The sequence below is a fragment of the Falco naumanni genome, chromosome 4 (genome assembly GCF_017639655.2).
Source record: "Falco naumanni isolate bFalNau1 chromosome 4, bFalNau1.pat, whole genome shotgun sequence".
Taxonomy (NCBI): domain Eukaryota; kingdom Metazoa; phylum Chordata; class Aves; order Falconiformes; family Falconidae; genus Falco; species Falco naumanni.
In genome coordinates, this window is record NC_054057.1 from 42,856,136 (window position 1) to 42,883,318 (window position 27,183).

Below are 27,183 nucleotides of genomic sequence, written 5' to 3' on the forward strand. Positions count from 1 at the left end.
ACCACTTTCCATACGAGTTATTTGTTGCAACTAACATCAAGGAATTTTTTTGGGGCCTGTGCTGACTAAGGGGGGGAGCTACAAACAGCCCAAGCTGATACTGGTGCATCCCTGCTCTGTGCTTCTCCCCTTCCCCTCCTCGCTCCCAGCCAAGCCCCAGCAGGTACTTTGCTCTTGCTGAGCCACAGGAAGAACTACCGTGGTTTTCCCTTCTCCTTTCAGTAAGTTAACAGGCTGAAATGGCTCACCACTGTGCCACATCAGCACTGAAGCCAGCATGAGAGGATGGGATGACACACAGCACGACAGCAAGCAGTGAATTAAGCAGAGTATTATACTGCTGTACAGTATTTTATCCTGAGCGCTCCACAGCATAACCCTGTGGATTCTTCTGTCCATATCAAAACTTTTCATTAATTTATTTCTGGTGTCAAGTAATCAACTGGATCCAAAAACTAGTGTCTTGCCTCAAATTGAAGAGGACTTTGTCCAGAGACAGATAGGACAGGACTGTGACAGTCTAATTTTTCAAACCACAGTTATAAAAAAGCAAATGACACAGCACATGCCACAATTTTCTGAAGCCCCAGAAGCTTGCCGAGATCTGCTTAGAGGTTTCAAACACTGAATTCGTAACACTAAGTCTTCTCACACCATCATGTATCACTATGCTAGCAACAGTTTCTAGTATCTGATCATTCTGAGGTATATGGTTAAACAGGAAACAGGAAAAAAAATGCTTCTCCTCTATGTTAAAAAAAAAACCCTGAAGAAAAATAAATGTTTGCATCAAATCACTCTATAACCTGCTTAAACAGGGGTATTTAGTGCTCTCTGTGGGGTACATTCTATTTTTTGCTTTACTTCTTTAGATAAGCTATGTTTATCTGAGAAAATGTAAACCAAAAATCTTTATGAACCATCACATCTACTGGTTGGCACTAACTCATGTAGCAACTCCTATTATACTACCTACAGTATAACCATAATGCATGATTAGTATTCGGAAAAGCAGGTTTTGCTGAACAGTTATGTCTCACTGCTTAGTGTTTTAAGACAGTGTTAACACTGAACAGTATGGAACTGCAGACTATTGAGTAGTAAGCTACCCCTATCTTCCTGAAAAATACAGTGAAATCAGGGAGTCTGATTTCTGGAAAACTGAAAAACCCTATATGTAATTACAAGACTAATCTTCCTGTAAGTTTAAAAATGTGTTTAAAAGTATGCCCCAACATGAAACATAAAAACACATTAAAAGCCCCCAGTCCCAGGTGGCTCAGATCCCACAAAACAATCTGAAGCAGGTCTCCAAAAAGATATGGAAACACAAGGCAAGTTTTTCACGTTTACTCCAGCAGCACTTGAGGGAAGCAAGTTGCAAAGCTGAGAACATACATGTAAGTGATTTCGACCTTATCAGACCTGAAATTTTACTTAGGTCTAGACAGATGCAACAGGAGTCCACGAATGCACAACAGTGAAACTCTGCCACTTAGAGCCCTGCACAGGCTACAAAGCCCACTCCAGGAGCTATAAAGCTGCATTTCTAGTAAGCACAGAACTACGCCTTGCTCCTGCTGTCACACTACTAGCAGTAGCAACAGATCAGTCCAAGTTACTAATACGTATCACTGTCAATAAGAATGCAGATGCAGTTGTCTGTAACTGTAGTAGGAATTCCTAACCAAGCAAGGAGAAGTCTTTGGGCTGGATGTGATGTTCCACTGCGAGGGTAATCTCAAAGCAAAAGGAACTAGGAGAATAATAGAAAGTAAAGTCTGCCTTCAACTATTGATATTTCATTATTTTAGCACATCAACAAAAACAACAAATCCCCTGCCCTCCCCCCACTCAACCTTGAAATCACAGTTTTATTCTCACAATAAATACTTGTCACTGCAAACAGATATAAGAAACTTGCAGTGGACTTTCCTAACAAGTTATTTTATTCTCAGTTAATTCCCTCTTGTTTTGTCTTTTCAATAGGAGTTTCTCTTGTATACAAATGGTATTAGGTTTTTTGGAGATCAGTGAGAAAACTAGCATGAATTCAAGGCAAATTTCTTCAGAATTGCTAGAGAAGATAAGCTCATTTGTGCAAGCCTTCTGGAGCATAGTGGCACACACTCCACCAGCTCCTGACTTTGACACATCCCTGCTGTGGATTTCAGGAACTATATGGTGCCGCAGCAAAACAGCTGCAATGACTGAATTGAATGTTTGAAGACTTTTTGTTAAAAAGGAACAAATGCCAAGCTTTACACAAATAATCCCACAAATTTCAAAGTAACGTAGATATATCTAAAAACATAAATAGTAAAATCACACCAGAAAATCCTCTTCCTTTGTCTGCAGATGGGGACTAGAGTAGATGTAGTGCAGGACTGTAGGGGCTGACTACATTTCACTCAATATACCCTTTCAAACCAGTGCCTGATAAACAGGAAGCAAAAGATCTAGAAACGCTGCCTTTTACAGCTTTGAATACATCCATACTGAAGCGCAGTTTATGAAATTCAGAGCAGGCAATATAACAAAATACTGCAGACCTGTTTTTTGTCCTGTCTTACCAAATAGCTGTTAAGTGAAATTAATACAGCTTCTGAAGCTTCTTCACACAATTTCTGTTTTATAAGAAAAACTAGGCACATCAAATGTAAGAGGCTGACTGTTCGTTACATGAATCATTCCTTCCACATGGAGGAAATTTTTTTATTCCTTCCTGAAGCCCCATCACCACTGTAGCTGGGTATCCCAGGCTTTTCAGCGCTTACCCCAGCCCCACCACCCTTTGGGTGAATTACTGGTGAGCACAATACAAACGGTAGCAGCTAGCCACCGCTCAGAGGAAGCTATGGGCTATTTAGAATTTGATCAAATTTTTTTTTCTTTTCTTCTGGGGAGAAGATGATTTTCCAAACCTCTAAGATTACTACAGATGAGACTGCTATTCCTCCTACAGTACTGATGACAAGGAGAACGCAGTGGCTTGTGCAGCTCACAGGAGGCTGCTAGATGAGGGCAGTTTCAGGAGATTAACTCCCACACCACTGAGCGCTGCAAGCTGCTGGAATTTTTTTTGAAACTGCCAGGATGACTGCCACTTGCCTTTCCATTCTCTTGAGACTAGTCTAGGTACAGCAAGAAGAGTGAATCACGACAAGTACAATGATGATATTCAGAAACTGCCTTAGAAAGATGCAATGGCTTCTTTTGTTTAAAGCATCAGAGATGAGCGTAGGCTAACAGAAGCAGACTATGCTGCTCTGATCAGCTGCTGCACAGTGCCAGAATGGCAAGGAGCATTTTTCTTCCCCTCTGCACAATCCTGAGCTGTAGACATCACACAATACCACAAGAATCCCTGTTCTGTTTCACACCACCTGTCATCAGCTGACAGCACAGTACAAATCAAAGGATCCATTTAATTGCTAACCACTTGTTGTCATATCAGCTGTAGATGCTTCTCTTACAAAGATGCACATAGTTTAAAAGAGAAAGATACTGCAACAGGAATGACTCAATATTTCTTAGGAAGATGACTGAGCTTGCGTAGGATTTTTTCATTGACACTACTGAATTTGCTATTTTGTTACATCATTCAACCCATAAAAACTGAGGTGTATTTTGTGTGTTCTGGTGCTTGATCAAGCCATCACATTTTCCAAACAATTCTATGGAAAAAAAAGCGCAGAAAATTACCATTTTAAAGGAGCATTACCTGTTTTTCTGTGCAACTTTACAGATCACTAGCAGCGCTCATATGCTTCAGCATTCCACCTTTTGTCTTTGGAGGCTCTACTTATGCTCTGCAACCAGATGACTAAAGAAATTTCTTTACTGGTTATTTGTATCATGTTAATAAACCAATTCTTACAGACTGTGATACAAGCATATGGAAGAATAGCAATTCATGACAAGAAACCCAGAGGCTTGAAACTCCTGAGGTCTACCTGCACTCAATCAATTATAACTCCATGTTATCGCAAATGTATCTTAGAATATGAAGGGAAAAATCTTATGAAGGATTACTCAGGTGAAGGTGCAAAGACTGAACTCTGCTGCAATGGAACACCTCCTGCTACAATGCAAGCTACTGCTACCGAGCCAGGTCCTTCTCAGGAAAACAAATTCACTCCTAGAACATCTACTGCCAGTAATGGGAAAAATATCCTTTTTCATTTACATCCTCTTCCTCAACATGCATAATCTTCTGCAGAATGTGGCCTACACGGATCTTTGGGAGGTGACAGTTCTCATGCTGAAGCTCTGAGCTGCCTTTACTCCTTCGACACAGTAACTGTGTTGCCAATAAAGTTTAATTCATTTGGGCTCACAGCACTCTAAGATTACTTAACTTTTCAATATTTAAAGACGATATAAAATAAACATTTATTATATACACACAGAAGAAAAACAACCAAAAAGCCCATTGTGTTAAGAAAATGAAAGGGGGTACCGAGGCCACGCAAGTGTATAAAAATGCAAGGAAGGAAAAAAAAGGAGGGGAAGCACAGTCAACAAACTTCTCTCCCCCTCATTGTATCCCGTATTTTATTATCTAGCAGGAGACACGTGGTAAGGAGGAAGAACAGAGAAGTATTTACAGAAGGAACAAGACCCATCAATTACACTTTTTCTGATAGAAACTATTAACTAGCTTCAAGTAAACAGATTAACAGACTTTTTTTTTTCCCTGACTTCACATAGAAAAACTTTTAAACCCCTCACTGATAAAGCTTCATGAGGAAGGAGAAAGCAGGACAGATAACATCACTACTGTGATTACCATTTGGTTAACTGGCATTTTTGACCCCTAAGGAAACAGTGAAATCGGGAATGGCGTGCTGTTTCAAGCACAGAGCTTTGCAGTAAGTTTCTCAGGTGCTTGTTGCTAAGCAATCTCTATCTTAGAGATGCTTAAGAAAGGGTAAGAAAACCTTATCCTACACATAATTCAGAAGTAGCCACAACCAGGTAACAGAACAATTACTAACATCCTTTTCTGATTATAATAGATATTTAGGACAGAGAGCATGAATTCAACCCACTACCAGGACTGCAAACTGACCTACTAACTGCGGTATGTCATACAAGTAAGAACCATTTCATTAAGGACAGCTGGGCAGCAAGCTTTGCATCCAGCAACAGCTCATTCTTTTCTTTCTGGAGGTGTTTGAAGGGGCAGAGTGAGTGTGTGATGTGATCACCTGTCCCATAAATCTGATATCTTCCACTGCATTCCCATGCTGTCCCACATGTGCCACCGTAGCAGCATCAATTCTTGTTGCAGGAACCCATGCTATTTACTGCGGAAACAAATTCTCTTGAAGAACAGCATCCATTCTCTGAGTAAGCAGTAACTGATGTTCCATTGCACTTCAAGTCTCTATAAACTATTTAACTCTGAATTTCATATTCCCTATGTTTTTAAGTTTCCACAGAAACCTGTGAACAAATCATTACGGTCTAAAAAACAATTAACTTATTGAGTAGATGTTATGCTACAACTGGCTCACTATTGTTTCCTCTGTGGCCTCAATATTTAGGGTTTAAAATGAGATTTCAATAGAAATTATTGTCAGTTTGAATTCTTTCGCAAAAATGTTCAATTGCCTCCTTACACAAGGATGTTTTTTCCATCATAGTGTATCTGTACTAGCCATTCCCATCTCGGGAGGAACACGGTGTCATTAACTGTCACACAGAGCGCTCTGAGGCTGCATAAACACAGTCAGGCTTTTCCAGTTTCTGCTCTTTTTCCATCACTACAGAAGCAACTGTAGGAGCTAGACTAATTTGTGCGTTAAAATATTTAAGTGCTGTTCTGTAAACTAGATTTCTTCCAATTCTCCTGTCACAGAAGGATGTTTCTCTAAACATTCATCACTTGCAAAAAGCATTTCAAAAAGGAGGCACAATAAAGTTGCTACAGCTATTATTTATGATCCATTTAAAACTCCTGCAACATTATTTTAATCTAAATTGTCCACTGTAAGAAAAATATGAAAATCAACTTCCTTTTAATGGCTAAAAAACATGCACTATGAACAGTCAATAACAAAATCTGATTAAAATGCTTTAAGGGCAACATACAGAACTGTAATCCTCCAGTCCAAAATGGCAAATTCCAGTGTAAAGTGATTCTAATCCTAAATAGAACCACCATACAGTCTGACCCTTTCCTAGTTACAGGAAAAAAAAAAACAACACACCACAATCCAAACCTTGAGTCAGATGCTGTCATAAGAACTACCCTGTATGAACAAGATTTTTTCAGTAAAACTCAGCTGAGAAAATGTAACACCAGCGTCATTCTATTCTAATGTAAAATTTCCATTCAGAAACACCTGGTCAATAGGCATCGCCAGCATGACTTAAACCTTCTACTTTTTAGGTTCTAACGCATGTGGATTAAAATGTACATCTTATGGGAATGTAATATATTAAACCCCACCACCACTAACCAGTCTGCACCAGTTCCTTCCCCCTAGGATACAGTGGCTGAACTTGGGCATGTGCAGCAGCACACTGACCTGACCTGCAGTGGTTAGCACAAGTCCAGCTTCACCTGCAGACCAAACATCTGTACTGAATAATGATCACATGAGTCAACACAGGTAGAAAAGTAGTTTGATAAACCAGCTCTATGGTCTTTCAGATTTTTTTATTAAAAATGCCTTATTAATATGAGGAAACAGAACTTAAAACTTTCCGAGGGTTGTACAGAACAATGTCCAATGGTTTTGTTAGAGAATTTTGGATTTTTTTTCTTTTCCTTTCTCAGTCATAGTGATGACAAACAAGTAAGAATTAGTTGTGTTCATCAATCATGAACAGTTAGCTATGTTCATAAACCATCTTTACATACTTAAAACCTGCTATAGTAAAAAGCTTTTTTGGTTACACAAAAGTATTAAAAAATATTGTTAAGTCTTTGCTTTTAGCTAGAAAAAGAACATGCATTTTCTTGGAAGAGGTACATCTCTCCTTCCTTCCTGTTCTTATATTTGGTCATATAAGTGTCTTGGAAATGCAGGTCCACAGTTAGCGTTTGCTCACTGATCCATCAAGAACCACCCCTCCTCCTCTCCTCCACAAATTAGAGCTTTTTTTTTTTTTGGAGGTTGAAGCTTTAATGATTTTACAATTTAATGTGGCAGCTTCATATGCCAGCACACCTGGCATATCTCTATTATGCCACTTGGTGCTCACCATTGCTTTCAGTAGGCTCATATAATGCTACAACCACAAGGGCCAAAGTATACCACTTAGAGAAGACGCAAGAGCCCTCAAACGCTTTATTGCAAATTGCTCTCCAGAGACCTTTCAGAGCTAACATACTCTGGCAACAACTTAGAAGATGCTCTTAACCTCAGTTCATCATCGTAAGTGCTACTAAGACGAATTTTGAAGGTTCAAGAAGATTCACCAGGCACATTAGCATAGCCCATCCCTAGATGAGGATGGCAGAGAAGATGCAGCATGGACAAGGGTCATGAATACTTACATGTTATTAGTAGGAGTATCTTAACAAGTCCCAGAGAAGAATCTTAGCTTCTCCCACAGGACACATACTGCCCTGCATGTACTACCTGCATGACAAAGAACCCAAAATGTAGGATAATTTTCCTTTTTGTCTAATAAAGCCTATGGAGTTCTTAGATACCCTCCTACCCACCACCCTGCTTGCAGAAAGTTGGATTTCATAACTAAAGATGTTTGATACTTTATTCACACTTAAAAGGGTGAGGATGTCTTAAATTTCCCTGACAACTTCAGCTGTCAACAACAATAAAATAGAAGTTATACATTCACCATCTTCCAGAACACTTCTGTAAGGAAATTCGCACCGTACAGCCCAGTACAAGTTTTTACAGGAAAAAAAACCCTACCACAACCAAAACCACACATCACCACACCAGCAAGTTGATTTTACAACTTCACACACTCAGATTTCACTTGCTCACTCCCACATAATCCTGAGTACCAAGACGTTGTGTCCACCACACAGTTTTGTCACAGAGGGAAACAGACTAGTCTTGTCCTCTTAACATTTTTGGGGTCCCAAACTGGTGATAAAACTTAATTTTAGGCTGACTTTTTTTTACATCCTTTAGGAGTCACTAGTTGATACTGGGTGGTCTGTTGCCTCAACATCACTTTAATTTCAGTTTACATAAGTTAAATCAGGCTGCACGCCCATTATTTGGTTTTCCTCCCCAGCTAAGAGGAACAGGGAGAGCACACAGGGTGTGCTACAGCTTCATTACCGCTCTCCTAGGGCTAAGAGCTAGGCTGCAGCATCATCGGAGCCTTCAGCCTTTTGGTCTTGACATAAATACCACATTCCTCACATTTTATGGCTAGGAATGGTGACCTCTGTTATCACCACAGGCCATTTTTTTAACACTTCGTTCTGCAATTTTCCACCATCCTTACCAGACAGGTATCTTATTCATATGCATTTGTATCAATCTTAATGTTTCTGTTACAAAACTCTATGATTCCACAGCTTTTTCAAATGACCACAGAGTTCATGCCTAGATGAGCTTAAAGGATTATGTCTCTAAGAGATCTTCAAACTTTTCTGTGGTCTAGTTTTGCTACAGGAACGAGGCAGAAAACACAACACACTTTGGTTTTCCTCCTTTTGCCTCTACATAGAAATCCCCAATAGTACATATACACTATTTCCATCTGAAAAACCGTATTTGGGATGTTACAACTAACCATCTGAAGTTTTGAAGTTGTTATTTGGTAATAAAACAGTAACAGGTCAGAGGAAGTACCTGTTTCACAACAGAAGACCTCTATTGAGTAAAATAAAATTGAAAAAACCAAGGACCACAGGTATAACATGAAGGAATGCATCACCTGCATCAAAAATCCCTTGATTTATACTATACATATTAATCTTAATGCTTGAATTGTAACTATCATTTTCATTTACCAGTGCCTAAATTATTTTTTAATGGCATAAGAGTGCATGTAGGCACACAAACCTGTGGAGCACAGAGAAACTAAGACTTCCTCGGCTTTTCAGAATATTAGAAAATGACAGTTAAAAATTACTTATAAAGAAAGCAGCTTTTTAATTCAGAATGTGTATAACATACTGAAAAAGAAAAGTTTAAAAATGTATACCAGCTAAAGATAACTGCTTAAACAGTCTTAACTATACCTTAATGACTTCAGCAAAGCTGCTTTTTTTAAGTTATCTGTGCTTTGCTATCCAATCTGATTACCTCTAATCACCATCTTTCAAGATTTTTGAAGTAGCATATTTCACTCTTATACCTCAGTTTTATCCACACGTGGAGCAAGAAAAAGAACTCTCAGAACTTTAAATTACTTTGCTAAATAAGCTTAAATTAAAAAAAAAAAAAAGTCCTCAACACCTACAAAATAGGTCTCCGCCAGGCAAAGCTAATTTTAACAGTCTGAAGTTTGGATCAAGCTAATTACTGTAAATGAGCTCTTATTCCAGTTTAGTACTCTGATCTTTAAAATTTGAAGAGATAAGCATATACTACTTTCAAATTTCAATTACTGTAGTTACTGGCACTAACACTTTCAACTTCAGAAAGACTATGCGCACATCGCCTATTAAGACAATCACTAAAAATAACATTTCAAAATAGGTTTTTAACCATATTGTGTAAGAGATGACTGCTTGCTTGAGTAACTGACTGGGATGAAGGCATTAGGTGATACCTTCTGTTGGCATCTCCTTCTAGAGAGGCATCTGTTTTCGAAAAATTATTTTTAAAACTCTATACAAAATACCTAGTTTTTTTTTTTTTAATTCTTCAACAGTACACTTCACCTCCTGTAGTACCAGGAGAAATCCCCATGCCTAGGTGGGGAGATCTGGTGAGCACCAGATCTAAAGAGGCTGAAGTGGAGAGCCCACCTTCCCAAGGCAGGTGGCAGCCAAGGGGGATGACCAGCAGGGATGCACCTTCACATCTCTGCTTCAAAGAAAGCAAACACATCCAAGCTGCTCTTTGCTTCTGCAGTCCAGACAAAGCTGCTAATTGTTCGTTTGGCAGCAGAATCAGATCTGGGATGAGAAGTTGCCAGAAATCATTTTTACATTGAGATAGGAGGAAAATCAGGTCCCTTGTGCTCCCAAACCCATCAGCAAATGGGCAGAGTGAGAATCAAAACTCCATTAGGATCAGTTAGTCTTATTGATTTAACTGGAAACTAGATAAAGTCTTAGATAGCCGATTCTACAACAATGCTTTCTACCACGCTTCAATCAAACTATGGCTTTTTCTACATGAAAGCCATGATACACCTCATAGGAATCACTATTTTGCTGCCATTTCGGTTCTCACTGTATTTATATCCAATAATAATCGAGCACCTATCAAATAGGAGTACAAATTTATTAATGAAAATAAGTCGTACTTATGCTCATACTGCGCTCTTAATTCTCCTACTCCAGAATGAAGTTTACATGACCATTTACATGTTCAAGAATGTTTCTTTAATATTAAAGCTTGGACTCCACTGCTACACTTTTAAGCTCATGGCAACTGTTGCTGGAAAGACAGAGGCAGCACCAGCAATCAGGCAAACACATACCTTCTGCCAAAACAAATCCCAGGCAAAGCCGTGATAAACTGACAACCATTGCTTGCTGCATTTTACTTCCCTGTTGTTTCACCATAAGCACTGACCTTCAGCATCTGTTTTGTGCAATCGTCTCTTGATAGGTGTCTAAAATGGTATAGTTGCAAGAGGTTAAGAAGTACTATCTTCAAAAAGTAAGATGATGTCTTTTTTCCAAGACAACAGAATTGTTTCCACTATTACAAAGATCTAAAGAAAGAACCCACAATAGCTCCTTACTTGCTCCGATGATGTACAAAAATCCATTACTATTGAATTCTGAAGTGCAGCAACATTGGTTTGAAGTTACTAACTCCTGCTAATTTATAAAAAGTCTTATCACATAGGAAAGTTCCAGTTTCTAGGATCACTGTTGGCATCTGTTTTTATAGAAGAGCAAAATTAAAACACCTAGCCCGCGTGTTTGCAGAAGGAAGCCCAAGTATATAACCCACAGAGGTCTGAAGCTAAAGCCAATCTCTGAATGAGTTTTTTTCCCCCAGATCTTATTTTCATCTACCCGGGAACTGACAACGTTGCTCTTATTGATGCTCAGTCTTCACATTTTCCAGATGGAACTAGCCAGTTGATGCTGCTTTGTAGGTAGTAGGAACCCAAAGTGAATTTGAACAGGATGATTATTTTCTTCCAGGTTTTAAAGCAGCACTTACTTAAAAACCAGTCTGTTTTATTTTTCAAACAATGTCTTTAATCTTTTGCCACCCAGCCTCTCCACTAGGAAAAGGCTTGAGCTTCTGGCCACATTTGCTGCGTGTATTCAATAATTAACTCGATGGTTTGTTGCTTGTCTGTTTTTAAATCAGCAACTGAACAGTTCTGCTGGGCAGCTGCTGGTGCCACCACAAGTAGGGCGGAACAGGTGAGTTATCTCATTGCATGTTACCGAGATGTTTTGCAGATTTATTTCATACAGCCTCCAAAAACTGAAAGAAACCATCTGAATGCTTCATCTCTCTGGAAAACCAGATGGGCACATGCTGCTGAGGTCGGAGGCACAGAGGGCAGAGCCTGCCCTGAGAGGCGAGGCTCACCTTCACATCAGCTCCTCAGGGAATGAGTGCTCACGTGGCTCTTACATCTGCCTCTCGGCTACAGAACTAGCACTTTAAAGAACTCAAGTTCCAAGGTACTACAAAGCCCTTACAGTTTCTTTTATTTTTGTAGGTTTTGTTGTTCGTGTTTCCCCTCTAAACAAGGCGTAGGTGTTTTTCATTTTGAGGGGCAGTTAGAGCTGTTACTGCTGTGTTTGGACTACATAACACTAAGGTGAAAATTCCTAACTCAGCAAAATCTCAAAGTGAAAGCAGTTGTATGCATAACATCAGACAAACCTTGTAACTACACATGTGTTTGTACATGTGTCAAGGGGCGACAAAAGACAGTAACTCAATTTGCTTCATTACCAAGAAATTAATTTTGGAGTTTTTTCTAAAAGATTTGTTGGTACCATTAAATTTAGGACTAACTTGACCTTTCTCATTTACTTCAACTGATGTTTTCAACACACATTTTGAAACAGAGGCATATTTCTCCACATCCCCTCCCACCTGAGCACACAGTAATCAGTAACTAATGTGAGGACATACTCTGATTAGTTTTGCACAGGAAGTCTTGAAGAATGCAAGAACAGCTGTCTCCTTAGACTCAAACACATTTACACTTCTTTTAAACATCTCAAAATGTTTTTAAGTCCAAAAAATATTTGCTCCTTACTGAGGTCAGTTCTGCTGGGGAATCAGACTGGCAATATCTCCTCCCTTTCCCTTTAGCCACCACCCAGTGAATATGTTCTACCCAATCCAGTACTGCGGAATGAAATTAAGCTTCTGTTCCCCCTAGAGAAGCCGTCAGATAAGACTATGTACAAGTTATTTCCTTTCACCTTTTTTTGATTACGATAAGTAAATCTGCACTAGAAAGTTTTCCCTTCGAATTATCAGAATTAAGTACAGGAGTTCAACAGTTTTCAGGGCTGATTGTTACTGAACTACTAGATCAGCTTCACCCAAATAGGATTCTCTAACCAGAGAAACAGAACTGGTACTCCTTCTACCGCACCATGTCACAAACAAAGCTTTATTTTATTCTCCATTTGTCTCTTCCAATCTCTTGCATTTATGCATGGGAAAAGAAGGAGAGAATTCTTTAGAGATAGGCGTCTTGTTTCAAATTCTAGCAGCAGTTTAAGTTCAGACTTCAGAAGGTGCTAAATTCTTGAAAATCCGTAAGGATTTTAAGAGTATGCCTCATTGCATTTTATGAGCCTATATAACATCTCAAGCAGTGCCAAAAAGGGAAGTTCCTGCTGCCTCCTCCCACCTGCTTCCAGCTCCACACCCCTGCCTTCTGCCCACTCCTCATGAGCTGCTTAACCATGCATACAGGGAGGAGGAACAGGATACCTTCCTGCTATTCTAAGGAGTTAAAACAGCTTATGGGAGCATATCTCTTTTTAAGCACAATCAGGTCGGTTAGCAATGCAGCTTGACATCACTCATGCACTCCCATGTAGCAAGTGGTATAGATGTATTCTGCCCAGCTAGTTTTCAGATTACTTCCATAACTCACACATCAAATTCAAAATAAGAAGTATACATGTCTGTCTGGAAAGTCCTGCCAGATTCCTCTCAGCTCCATGAAAGATGGGTCTTTAGAAGCTTAAGAAAAACCCTAAGGCAACTTATTAACATCCTCTTATGTCTGAGAAATTTTAACAAACTGTAAAACATAAGTATTACAGAATAATTTTGAGTACAAAATTCAGGACAGAAAACCAAAGCTTATGCATTCACATTTATTGGGGTCACTAGAGGAATGGACAAGGACTGAACAGACACAGGCAGTCAAAGGGCAAGAGGTAGCACACTAGGCTAAAAAACTTAAACATATAAGTAGGAGGAAAGGTCAAGGTATTAGGGCTTAGCAGTTTCAGTCTCCCCTCCCACATGTGCTGGCACTCAGGGGTGAAGAAAATTCAGCTTCCTTTCCTGCTGCTACTGTACAGCTACCTCAAGACAGCCATTTGTTTCACAGCGCGTACTTGAAAGATTAACTATCCCATCTCCTGGGAAATGTTTTCTTCCTATAGACTTAGTGATATACAGACACCAGTAATTTTTTTGAAACTGACAGTTACAGTCTTAATTCAGGAATAACTGAATTAATTTGTGCAACAAAAGCTGTCAAAGGGTCTCTTCAGAAATGTTACTGATCTTTAACAATCTCTTAAAATGGAACAAGGTCACTTCGTATTCATTTCCCTGATTGCAAGTCAATACAGCTGTCATCTCACCTTCTTCCAGTAACCCTGGCCAAGAAGTATTGCTCTTACTCATCCCCCTAAAACATACTTATTCTTTTCTAAGTGTAGTGTGGAAACCTACATGTAAATGATTATAAACACTTAATGCTACTGAACCTAATAAGGTACTTCAGCATATGAGTAAGTTACAGGTGTTAGAACTGTAGCCCAGGTTTTTATACACTTGGAAGCCTTAAAGCAATTTACAACAAACAGCAGAAACGTGATCAACTGACAACACAACAGCAGCCCTCTGTGAGGCAAAGGTGTTGTACAACCACAAATTAACCGCTTTAGAGTACGAAGTACGCAATTAAGGGGCAAGAGAAAGGTACGAGCCTCTTAGGATTCTAACACACACTTTAAATATCCTCAGATAAAACTACAGATTAAAAGTCTGCCAATGCAGACTGCGCTTTTTTCAGGACCACTAAATGGAACAGCTTTTAACGTTTCAATAATATGCTATGCTGCCATCTTGTCAAGGAACAGAACAATGTCCATGCTGGTGAAGCCTGATGCTGAGAAGCTCACAGAAGCAACTGATGCCTTTGATCACCCTGATGTGCCAGGAACAACTCCACTTACAGGTAGTCAAGGAAGATACAAAGTCATTTTTCCCTTTTGTACATCTAGATGATTCAAGTTGACTAAAAAAAAGTAAAAGCACTGTCTTGATTTCAATTTGTAGACCCATCAGTACAACTTTTGACACTGAATGCTTGCTCACAGAAACAGCCCTAAAAAGCAAAATTACAGGGCAAGCCAAAGATGACAAAATACAATGGGATTTATAGGGCCTCTGTGTGTATGCAACGTGTTTGAATTTCAAATAAAACACAGAAAAAGGGAGAAGTTATCACACAAGGGAAAATTAAGTACATTCTCATCTTCTCTCAGACACAGCAACTACAGTGACAGACTGCAGAGAACACATGGAGGTTTATTTATAACTGAGACTGTATATGGTAATATCAGTGAGGTTTAAGAGATTTTGTATTGAGAAGTATGTCTGACTTCCAGCAATATCAATTTCTAGTTTAATTAATTTTTTCCTATAAGCTCAAACTAAGCAACTTTAATGCTAGTCTTACAGAGCACATAAGATGTGCTTTATGATAAGAAGGCAACAGAATCTGATCACAAACTATCCAGAAACCTCAAGCCTACTACAAACATTAAGAAATGCAAGGCATGTAAACTCCATGCTATCACATGAAGCCTCTTTTATTGAAATATGCATATAAATAAAACCCCTTTCACATAAATAGCAAGAGTACACTGAAGAGAAAGCCTTTAAATACATATCACACAAGGAGGCAAGTAATCATTAATTACTTTCCTTAAATATTTTGATGGTTTATGTCATAGAAGTCAGGTTAGTAACTCAACTCAGGCCCTATTAAAGCCTAAATAAAAGCATCAAAGCCATTTTACTGGTTTTGTTAGATACTGTAAAGAGATTACAGTGTCCATCTCTGACCATTCATGGCAATTCCTTTATTTCACTTCGGCCTTACATTTTTTCATTAAAACTCAGACAGAACAAGTGGCAGCTTTGGATGTTGATAAAAGGTCACTTCTCATAATTTATTTATCTCCTCAGCTAAAAGTTACAGGAAAAAACTGAAACTGCAACTCATTCTCACCCATCTCAACACAAAGTAAATGACAGTATCACTCCATGCAAGACCAGATTTTAGTTACATTTTGAAAAAGGAGAATGAAAGCAAACTAACAGCAGCAGAAATATACCAAAGGAAGCCTGGGGTCCATGTAAGAAAGCACCGCCACTGTCAGATGATGCAACACTTCAGTAAAGTTTTGAAACTCATCAACTATAAAAATCCTGTGTTCGAAAAAAAGCTATTACCCTAGCTACTGATTACACTACTCGAATCAAGGAAACAATCTCTAATTTTAGCTGAGTGGTGTGCTGAGGACAAGGGCAAGATTTACTTAACAATAAAGCCTTCAGCAGAGCTTTCCGTCTCTCTGTCTTTTTACAAGGGAAAGTAAGGTTCATCATTCCAATTATCCAGGTGGACAACTGAAAGCACCAAGATTAGAGGGTGAAGTAAAGACCAAACACAGGTCTTTATTATCACCTGCGTCCCTCACAGTAATGAGCCTTTTGTACAATGTCTTAAAATCGATTGATGTCTCACAGGCTAAACTGATGAAGAGAACAGAGCTTTATCAGAGTAGCACCCCCTGTGTGAACTCATACAAGTAACTACATATTGCAACGTCTCTCAACCAGTAGTATTTTTAAGACTGCTTTAATACAAATATGAAATACATAACCAAACTGCAAAGAATCAGCTGGCAAAGCCTTTAAGGCAAGCAAAAGAAACATTAAAGGTAGCACTACATTTGGTTTGTTTCAAATTCACTACAGCAAGATCATAAGAATTCAATTAAGTTTCTACTGTGCTGTAAGATGTTTAAGAAATAATACAGAAAATATACATTAACTTTTAACTGGAGTAGCAATAAATTGTCATTGACAAAGCACACATCTACCTTGATAGACATCTTGATAGTTTAAGATTCAGTGCTCTTCTTGCAATGTAGACAGCAAGTCTATAGTATGTCACAGTGATTTGTGATTGACGATTATGTAAAGATTGTTAGCTTATATTCTCTAAAAATTCAAGTTTGCTGCACGAAGAACCGCTTGGTTGTTTTGAACCTGGTTTCTACATCTTTCACATCTTACCCAGTCCACAGTTTAGCTCATGACACTTGAAACTTCACATCTCCTTCAGTTATCTTTTTTCCAGCATGACAAATCTTGATTTTCAGTCTTTACATGAAAGCTGTTCCATGTCTTTGATCATCATTGCCCTCAACTGAGCTTTAAGCTCTACTATACCTCTTAGCAGGAGGGGATTACATATAGCAATCAAAATGTGGATGCAAACTGGATTTACACAGCAGCACCACAGCCTTTCCTGGTTTACTCTTTATTCCTCTTCTAGTTATAACAATTGCTTGTTTGACTCCTAATATTATACCAGCATTCAATAAAACCTCACTCCTGAACGGTTATGGCCAGTTTTGCATCCATCACTTTATATGCAGAGCTGCAGCTGTCCTCCTTAATGCATCACTTTCAGGTAGTTACCCTGACAAGTGAATTGGAAATTCAGTCTTCTAAGTTCTTCTGTGCTATTTGCAGTTGTACCTTACTACCCTAAATAATTCAATATAATCGGTTAACTTTCTTCCCTACTGGTCGCCAGGGCTCTTGCAGGTAATTTAGGGAAATATGAGATTACTGAGGGATTTTGTCCTGCCTAGAAGAGACTTTCTCTACTGATACAGCCAAGCATTTGCTTCTACCCTGTGTTCTTCATCTTTTAGGGAATTGCTTATCCACACAAAGGCCTTCCTTCACTTCCCACGCTATGTCTATCTCACTTTAAAGCTAGTGACTGACCCTCTAAAAATCTCCTCAGAAATTAGACACACCTGAATTACTCTTACCCACATGATTACTGGCCCTCCAACAGCCTCCACAAGGTTCCAAGGCAGGTTTCTTTACAAAAGTCACATTGACTTTTCCCAGGCAGAGACTACAATAAAGAACAGAAGCAGTCGGTATCTGCATAAATAACACAACTAATTTGTTTCGGACATTAGACAAGGCTGTTTCAGAGAGCCTTTTCAAGTACCACAGTCTCCCTTACCTAAGTTTTAGCATCACATCTGCTATTATCTACATCCCTAGTAGCATGGTAGATTTAGAGAAGAATTTACATACCACTATCAGCAATTCTGCTACTTCATCTGAGTTTTTAGAACCAGAGTGAATACCACCCTGTCCTGACACTTTCCCACAGACTATTAGCTACTTCCACAAACTCCTCTCCTTGTCTTTACTGTGTTAGACCTACCAGTCAAGGAGTCCCTCACAAAGAACAGTTCAGAAATGGGAACACCCCCAGTTTCCTCCCCACTGAACAAGGACACAAACAATTTTTCTGCAAATGCTGTATCTAATACATATGCTCCATTTACATCCTGACCATCAGCAATTCCTACAGGCAGTCTGGAAACCTCATGATCTGCAGGAAGAAAACATTATCGCTTTTGATGCCTTTTGTTAGCCACAAACTTTTCATTGTGTTTCTACGTTTAGACTACTAAACTCATGGTTTTTATTTAACTCACTTGAACATTCCTTCTATTTTTTTTATTTGTTTGTTTTGAAGGCAACTGTCTTGCTTCCAGTCACCTCCTTCATACTACCCATCTTTCTGCTGATCTTTTGTAACTTTCTTGCTAGCTGGCACACACTGGCACTCTGCTTTAGATATGATACCTATGTCCTATATCTCCATCTCCTTCACCACACTCCATTGTCACCTTGAGAGATTTGGATCTCAAGAGCCACCTCGTTACTTTTTTTCCCATCTTTTTTTAATAGCATCTCTTTGAATCCAGATACTTTGGTGATGTACAAAAGGTTAGAAAGGCTTAAATCATCCTTTAAAGAATGTGAACTAGTCTTTTTTTTTTTTTTTTTTTTTGAGTCATGCTGTGTGGTAAGTGTGTAATAAGCACAGCTGGTCCACTCCACTGTATTCACAGTATTTGTGTTACACAAGCAGACATTTTCATTGACTCTTAAAATAGATCTCATCCCTGCCCCCTTCCCCACCCACCCCACCCCCAGGCCAAGAAGAAGGGGAGGACCAAAAAAAAAAAATAATCTAAAGACACAGAAGCATGGATTTGATAAAGTTAAGATTTTTGGCTCTCCTAAATATCTACCAGATTGGTTTATTTGGGGTTTTTTGTTTGTTTTTATATAGGAAGCAGTAGCTGTACTTTATTTGTTCACCAACTCCTTCCCTCACTGCAAGATATCAGCACTATAATAAATCTAGTTTCCACGTAAGTAATTTATATGTGAATTTAAAACAATTCCCAAATCACCACACCCCACCCAGACCCCACAACGTTATCAACCAGACTGTGGAGTAGTTCAATGAATGCCAATAGATTCAAATAATTTGACATATCCTTGTAGACAGGGTCCATGTGAATTATTGACAAACTACACAAAACCATTCACGAACAAGAACACTTTGTTTTGTTTACAAACACTATTACAGGAAACTAGCGCATGGCAGTAGTTACTTGTGAACCACTTTGAACAGTCAGAGCCTTTACATCGATCATACATGGTGCACATGCTAAATCAAGGTTAGGTTTAAAAGGCTTCAAAAACGCTTATACAGAAACGCTATTGATCTGGGAAGCACATGTTTTCAAAGAAGAGATGACAGGACAGAACAGTGCATTTGTGCTCAAAGGTATGATTAGTTACAAGCATCAGCATTATCTCAATGCTATCACATTTAGTTTAAAAAGTTCTTGCAGATAAGCTAAACACATGTCTGCTTTCAAATACCGATGAATTTACAGTTGTGGGATAAGATACAGGAGCACTAACATGGATTTTTGTTTCAAGTATACGATGACTCCAAAATCTGGAGCATACAGGAGTTTAGGGAGGAGGGGGCAATGAAATCCCTTTGTAGGGGAATGGAAAGGATTCCTCTGGAAAAGAATACAGGTAAATCAGCAGTTCATAAACACACGTGGTGCTAGACAGACTGAAAATACAACCTGTTCCCCTTTTAATCCCATGGGTTACTCCCTAGGCAAGTAATTAAGCTACCTATTTTCCTCTCTGTTAAAGATGCAGCTTTGGAGGATGCCAGTCAGGCTCCCCAGCAGAAACACAGCAAAAGCAGAGCCTAGAGGGGGACAAATATATCAAGGAGCTATCCCTGTGTACAAAGGTTCAGGTATGGAAAGTGTGTGGGAGTCGGGGCAGGGGGAGTAGCCAAGCTCTTGCTTTCCTCCTTTTGGAGGAGTTCCTTCATAATCAGAAAAGGTTTAGTATACAGAGTTAAGGATTTCTGAATATACTTGACAAAAGCAGATGAACACAACCATTCTTTTCAAAATTCTGAAGTAAAGGCATGAAAAATATCTGCATCATCCTTTTTTGGTAACCTGGTATGTCTGATCAATAGTGTAAAAAAAACCCTAAAACCAAAAAAACGTGCATCACAGAAACCAAACCAAAAGAGCCCCAGAGGCTGCAACACAGCAGGGAGACACCAGAGCTAGTGCTAAACCGACAGCTTGCACTAGAAGCAGTCAGTGCACAACTCAAGCTGAGGTGAACTGCTCACATTAATTACTGGCTGATAATCAAGTACTACTGTCAAACCACTTGTGCCCAACACTGTGCAGCTCCTGAGACCCAGATCACCTCCCTGCCAGTATAAGAATCTCATTTTCCTTCCAATATAAATCTAATGGCATTCCTACTATTGAGCAGGGTGCCGCAGACCCCAGAAGGGCAGCACCGCTCCTCAGTGTGCAGCCACACGCTCATTAGCCGTGCCTCAAGCAGGGACTGCTGCAGTCTCAGCATCATACAACAGCAGACAACTGGTCTGAAAAATAGAGAAGCAGGTCTTGGTTTAAACCGATGAGAAGTCCAGGAGGGAGCAGACTTAAGACCATTTTTAGCAGACATTTGCCATATTTAAGTCTGCAGATCAGATCGATGCAGATTGTGAGCCAAAGTGTTTCCTAAAGGAATTAGTAACTGCTTATCTTTCACCTGATCCTTTCACACATCGTTCCGTATACACAATTTTGCAGTTGAGGCCCCCTGTGCACCTCAGGAATTTTTACTAATAGCACTTAAAACTGATTACTCTGCTTCAAATTTATCTGTGGATATATTGCATAAATCAGTAATTTAGGGAAGCAATATGAAGCTGTTTTATGATATGCAAATTACTTAATGGTTTTGTTTTGGTCAGATACATGTACTGAGTAACTCAATGTCAGCAACAGGCAGTAAATGTCATGTATATACAGAGTACTGCTATATACTAGATGGGACAATTCACACAATGCAAAAAGCTTTACAGCTATACTGGGAAGAATACAGGTCAATATTTAATTTTCCAGTGTAGTCCTTGTAAAAAGTTCTTTATTTATAAAAGGTCTTATTTAAGATGCCTTATAAAGCAAATATTACTTTTTATAAAGCAAATATTACTTTTGAGTGCATGTTCCACACATGTTACAGCAAGGAGAAACGTATTTCCAGTAATTCTTCTGGGGTCATAGTAGCTATTTCAACTCAAGCAGAAGACTCACATGCATAATAGTGTTTATTTCAACACTACTATATACACTGATGTTCTCACAAGTCAAAGGTCTACAGATCCCAGCACAGAGGAGAAACTCCAACCCTCACAGAATGCTCATAAGGCCAAGAATTACTTAGTGCATCAGGAAACCAACTGCAATAGCCAAAAAAGTTGTGGCTAAAGTTGGGGGTTTTTTTCTTACTTGTTTGCTTTTTAAAGGGTCCCTCCCTTCCTATCTTCCCAAACAGAAGGAAGACACAGAACTTACTTCTGTAAGTATAGGAAAACATACAGACACTTATTTGTTGCATTTATGTTTAAGTTGATAGAATTTTGAGTAGGAATAGCACAATCCACACAAGCATGCTACAGACATTAAACCATTTAGAATCACAGAAGCATTCAGGTTGGAAAAAACCTTTAAAATCATGGAGTCTACCTGTTAACCTAACACTGCCAAGTCCACCACTAACATGTACCTAAGGCTGCAGACTGTGTCACTACTTATACAAGAGATATATGAATCTCTCTAATTTACAACACAACATTAAATTTGCATTAGCTTTAGAATTTGTTCTCTCATCAGCTTCTAGAATAATGGTGCTTAGAATGAGGCTAATGCATTTCAAAACAGGTTACCTTGTAGTTCTAGAATGCGAAGGCAGGACTTTGTTTTACCCACAAAACAATAAAGGTTCAGAATTAATTATTAATAAATTAACTAAAAATAAAATTTTTATTTCTTTACTCCCCCCCCCAAAAAAAAAACCCTAAAACTTCAGTGTTTAAAATAAGGTTTTAGTACTTGGCATATTTAACATCCAACTGACATTCACACTTGACTTCCAAGTATTCAATATTTCTTCAGACTAGAAGTAGAACATTGACTTTAAAACACACTGAAATAAATTTATCTAATGCTCACCACATCATGATAACTAACAAGTCCCTTAACCTTACATTTTTTCAGTGAGGGACAGAACATAGCTTCCTAGTTTTACCTTCCCTAGCTTTAGCCTTAGTTTTAATTCCCTTAGTCTCATATAATTTTTCTAGCTCCTCTGCATAATACACATTACCATTTCTGAAAGAGTCAAGGTCTTATTCTGCACACAACAGCCTCCCTTCAATATACAGTCTTGGTTCACCTCTTCAGCATAAAGAAGTGTAGCAAAGACACAGGAGTCTTGCTTAAAGATATAACGGGGTAAGTCACATCAGAAGCACCATGAAGTTTAGCAGGAACTCAGAAGCCTTGCTACACAAATAGACTTCTTACTGTTCACTTCCAACAATCTGCAAGCTAACCAGTGCAAGGACCAAAAGTAAGACCGGAGAGGGAGATACAACAATGAATCAGATCCATCATTTTTTCCATAAATAAAAAGTCATTATTTAAAATTCACAGACCTCTATAATAACACAGCATATGTAATAACACACTAAGACACTGCAAATTTTATTACAGAATTTAACAATATTGAAGGAATGACAAGGGCAGTTCAAAGACAGTAAAACCTATCTATACAACATCACTGCAATTATGTCACTGTATTGTAAAATGATATATTAATAATTGGGAACAAAAACCACCTAAGCAAGAACCTAGAGTTTCTCATATCATTTGGATGGGTGACTTCTATTTCTCTTACAGATAATAGCCTTATTTGAAGGCTTCTCATCAACAATTCTTTACAAGAAACTTACCAAGGAATAGCCATTTATTTTTTATGGACCCTTATGCAGTTATGTTTTTGCATCAATTGTTTTAAGATATTTTCCAGAGAAAGTATTACTCCTGAATTCAATTAGATTGACTCTTTGACCTGACAAACCTTTAATGCAAAAAAAAAAATCCTAATGTACTTCTACATAGAGAGCTGAACTAATCCAATATATAGCCACCTACTCTGCAGGATCATACCAGCACTCATACAAATGCCACAGTAATCTTTCCCCTTCTCCTAGGCTAGTGGTATCGAAGTAAAAAGCATTTGTAACTATTTTAACAGGAATGCACTTGCAGAACTAAACCTGTGTTTGACATTAGCCTAGTAATTCTTAGGTATTTATTCTCTGGGGTCTGAAATTTGAGAAATTCCCCATCACTTCCAAATTAAATTAAAATAACCTCATCCTACCACCTTGCTTTAGCGTGTTCTTCCCTTCACTGACGTACCTCAAAGGACGAGGGACTGCCCTATCATTCCACTTCTTTGTAAGTATTTCAGCTGTAGTAAAATGGATGAGCAGACAACTGAGCCAGCAGGCTTGTGTCCAAACTACAAGTCTGAAGTCTTGTCAAAAGCCCCATCTACCACACCACAATTCTGCTACATTAGATTTTAAGCAGTTAATTACATCAACAATGTAACAGACTTTATATAACTAATGCAGCTATGTTTCTTGGGAGGATCTGAGGTTGCCAACACAGAAATATTTTTAAAGCTTTTAGAATAATATGTTTTTCTAGTATAACCCTAGAAAATGTGATGTAGTGGACTGCAGCCTCTTACATGACTCTGTTGTTTCAGTCTTTACTGTGCTTAGCATATAGGAAGGATCCACGTATGAGGATACTGTACAGCTGCTTTTGAGAATTAAAATAGATTTTAAAATGAAATATTAATAGTTAGAAAAACATAAATTTTAACATATACAGAAATAGGCAGACCAAGACTGAGTGGCCACAGTTAAATTTAATCAGAATCCACACTCCATTAGTGGCTGGAAGAGTTCCAGAAGCCATCTGTGCCCTTGGCCACCTGCCAATCCCCTGATTGTGTTTTAAGTCCCCTGAAATTACAAGGATATATTTGAATATGCTGTTCTTCACTTCTGGTATGGTATTTACCATTTTGTTTTGTTGCACATGTAAAAACTAGCTGCCTACCGTGCCACCAGTATATCTGCATTTTACAGATGTACACAGTCAGACATCATGTCACCTACATTTCAAGTATGTTGGTACCTTTTGCCAATAAACCACAGGAAAGCGAGGCACTAGTGATACCTAACGAGAACAAACTGTAACTAGCATCCAAGATTTGAACTCAAGTATGAAGTTTAATCTATGAAGATAAAATGAAAGTTCTCAAGCATCTACCAATGCTATCTACAAGTATGCTGGAGCCAAGCACCAAAATTCTTGTCCAAAAACCTCATTCAAGTCTACTGCTCAGAGTCATGACATGCACTAATACACAGCTCTCAACAGCATTGTGCAGAAAGTGCTGAAAGGAGGAGGAAGTGATAAAACCAATCACAATAACTAAAGGTCTTATGATACAACATCAAAATGTGATAAGCTAGTTCAGCCACATACCAAGAAAGCTAAGGAGCGTAACATCTCTCCCAAGAACATGTGCACATGCATGCAGTCACAATTATCTCTGAAGACCTTCATATGATAGTGTTTTATTGATTTAAGGTATCAGAGAGCAACCAGGTTATGAAAAAAAAAAAAAAAAAAGAAGAGGTAGATAGTAGTGACTGAAACAACTCTTGCAGAAACAGTGGTAGAAAGGGAACCAGAAAAAAAACCAAAACACACCAATGGTTCAACAGCAGGTCCAGAATATTATGGAAATATTTGATGCGTATGTCCTATGTGGAGTCAACTCAACTCTGAAGACTCCTCAAGCACACACAAATATTGTTTGTTGAAGAAAACAAAAAGCTAGAATATTTGCACAAAGTAGATGCATCATAACTCCTGCATAGCCTAGAATCTGGTCTTGAAAGCACGTCAGTATGTGAGCACTGCCAGGTATCAGGTTCGATGTATCAAAGCCTAGCAGCACAAGAAAGTGAAAGTACTCATTGTCAGCAAACTGCTTCCAACTCAAAAGACTACTGCTGCACAGCACAATGCAGCAATAATGTTATTTCCACTCATCATCTTTGCCTGTAGCTCTGTGGCCACCTAAGCCAGCTTGCCAGCCAGACAGTCTCCTACCCCTCTGGCATTCGACAGGCCTTTTGTTGAGCTCAGCTGGTGGACGGACACCAACCCAAGCACTAGCCAGCGGTTAGATCCGCTCAGGCTGCAGCCTCCAGCCTTTTGCCTCACAGCTGAGCTGGATTACATGGCTTGCCACTTGGCAAGTGGGAACGGCTTCACCCCTTCTTCCTCTCTCAACCAACCCCTTCGATCAGAAAGCAAGTCAATTCAGCCTGTGAACCCAGCAAAAGTGGGAACAAAAGCCCAAAACAACGACTTTTTGCCAGATTAGCCTCTGGTCTTTTAGCAAGCTGAATTGATTTACTGGATGATCAGACAAATACTAGAGCCCGCACAGACTAAGCGGTAGGAGCTCTGCCTCCTTTTATTAAAGGCACAGACACGGTTGAGAAGAGCTTGATCAGAGTTACTTATCCTTTCACCTTGTACCACAGGTAGTGCTGCTGATCTGCTGCAATCTGCACTGATGGGACACAGTCTAGCAGGAAGACCACATAGAAAAGACAAATAGGTCATAAGGGGAGAAACCACTGGAATTTGCAGCATGCCTGTTATTGGAATGGCAAGGAAGAGACATGTCGCTGAACAAAGACAAATTAAAACTGTGTGCTGGATAGCAGCAGATGCAGAAAGGGTTTTTTTTTAGTAAACCAGTTAACTACTGGATGTACCAGATAAAACACACAGCAGTGCACTGTGGCGGGGGGGGGGGGGGGGGGGGGGGGGAGTGGGGAAAGAAGTATCTCATTTCAAGTACACTCAAGACAGCCATAGTGCTGCTGTGACAGTTTGCAAGTATACCCAACATAAGTGAAGTTAAAACTGAAAAGAATGAGGCTGAAGGGATGCAAGACACTAAACCCAACAGCTTGCTCCCATCACATACATGGGAGGCAGACTCATTGTCCAGGGGCTCCCTGCAACCTGACAGGCATGTCGGCCTATTCCTTTTGCACTGGCTCTTGTACCTGTCAGATCCCACCACAAAACCAATTACTTAATTTCCTAAAAATATCTCCTTCTCCCTAAAAAGTTATTTTTCCTGCTGAATTGGTAACTTAAACAGCTTGGCCAAGGGTACAATACTGAGGATGGTGAAATAAGGAAGGAAAGAACAGGACCAAGACCAACAGCTCCTGCTGCTGAAAGGAGGTAAAAGTGAAGTAACATCTAAAACTGAACAATAAGTTAAAGTTATCCCTTCCAAGACTCCTACTGGGAGCATATAGTCAGATTCCCTGAAGACCAGTAGATGCAAACAAGCTAATATAGCATTATCCATCCAGCAAATTTTATTCTGAGTAAGCATAAATTCTCCCAGGGGAAAGATTCAGACCTTAGACTGGAAAGGGACACAGCCACAGAGGTATTAAGTGATGCACATTCAAAAACAGAAGGGAAGAGACTAAGCATGGAAAAAGGATACAATTTCTCTTCCATAAAGACTTTCCAGTCTCACATAATGCCAGGAAAGAGTCTCAGAAGACTAACTGAAAAAAGTAGAATAATTTTCCCATGTCTTGACAAAGATGCAGAACTGCATCACTTTATCACTTACTGAAAAAACACAGCATTAAAGACAGAAAACTACAGTGGTTTAAGTCCAATACATTCATTTTTAGAATGACTTAGACTTGGTGTAAAGGTCTCCCATTGAGAAAACAGAAGCATCCAAGATCCCCAGAAGTTACCATGTATATGGACTACCTGTATTGCAAGTTGTTTTGGTTTTTTTTTTTTACAAAAGTCCATGCAGAGACTACATCTTCATTTCCTTTACATTTTAGCTGGCTAGGACTTGCTGCAAATATATCTGAAAACCATTTCTGCTAAAGGACTAGCATTTAAACTGGCAACATCAGAGTTTTCATATTTTACTGCTTCTTTTCGTGACATAGAAAGTGCAGTATTGGTAAAGTTTTAAGAGGGGTGATGCTAATTAGAGGAGACCTGATCACATAGAATTTGGTGTCTTGCTAGAGGACAAGCTCAAGAATAAACTGGCGTATTAGGGTAAGTCTGTTGGTAAAGCCTATACCAGCAGAAACTTCAAGGAGCAAGCTGACTCATGATCT

At 39.0% G+C, this 27,183-nt stretch overlaps 1 protein-coding gene across 1 annotated transcript in view; it reads right to left on the reverse strand.

Moving 5' to 3' along the window:
* Positions 1-27,183, reverse strand: part of PIP4K2A (phosphatidylinositol-5-phosphate 4-kinase type 2 alpha) — a 115,209-nt gene that overhangs the window by 73,463 nt on the left and 14,563 nt on the right. The gene's annotated exons all lie outside the window — the stretch shown is intronic.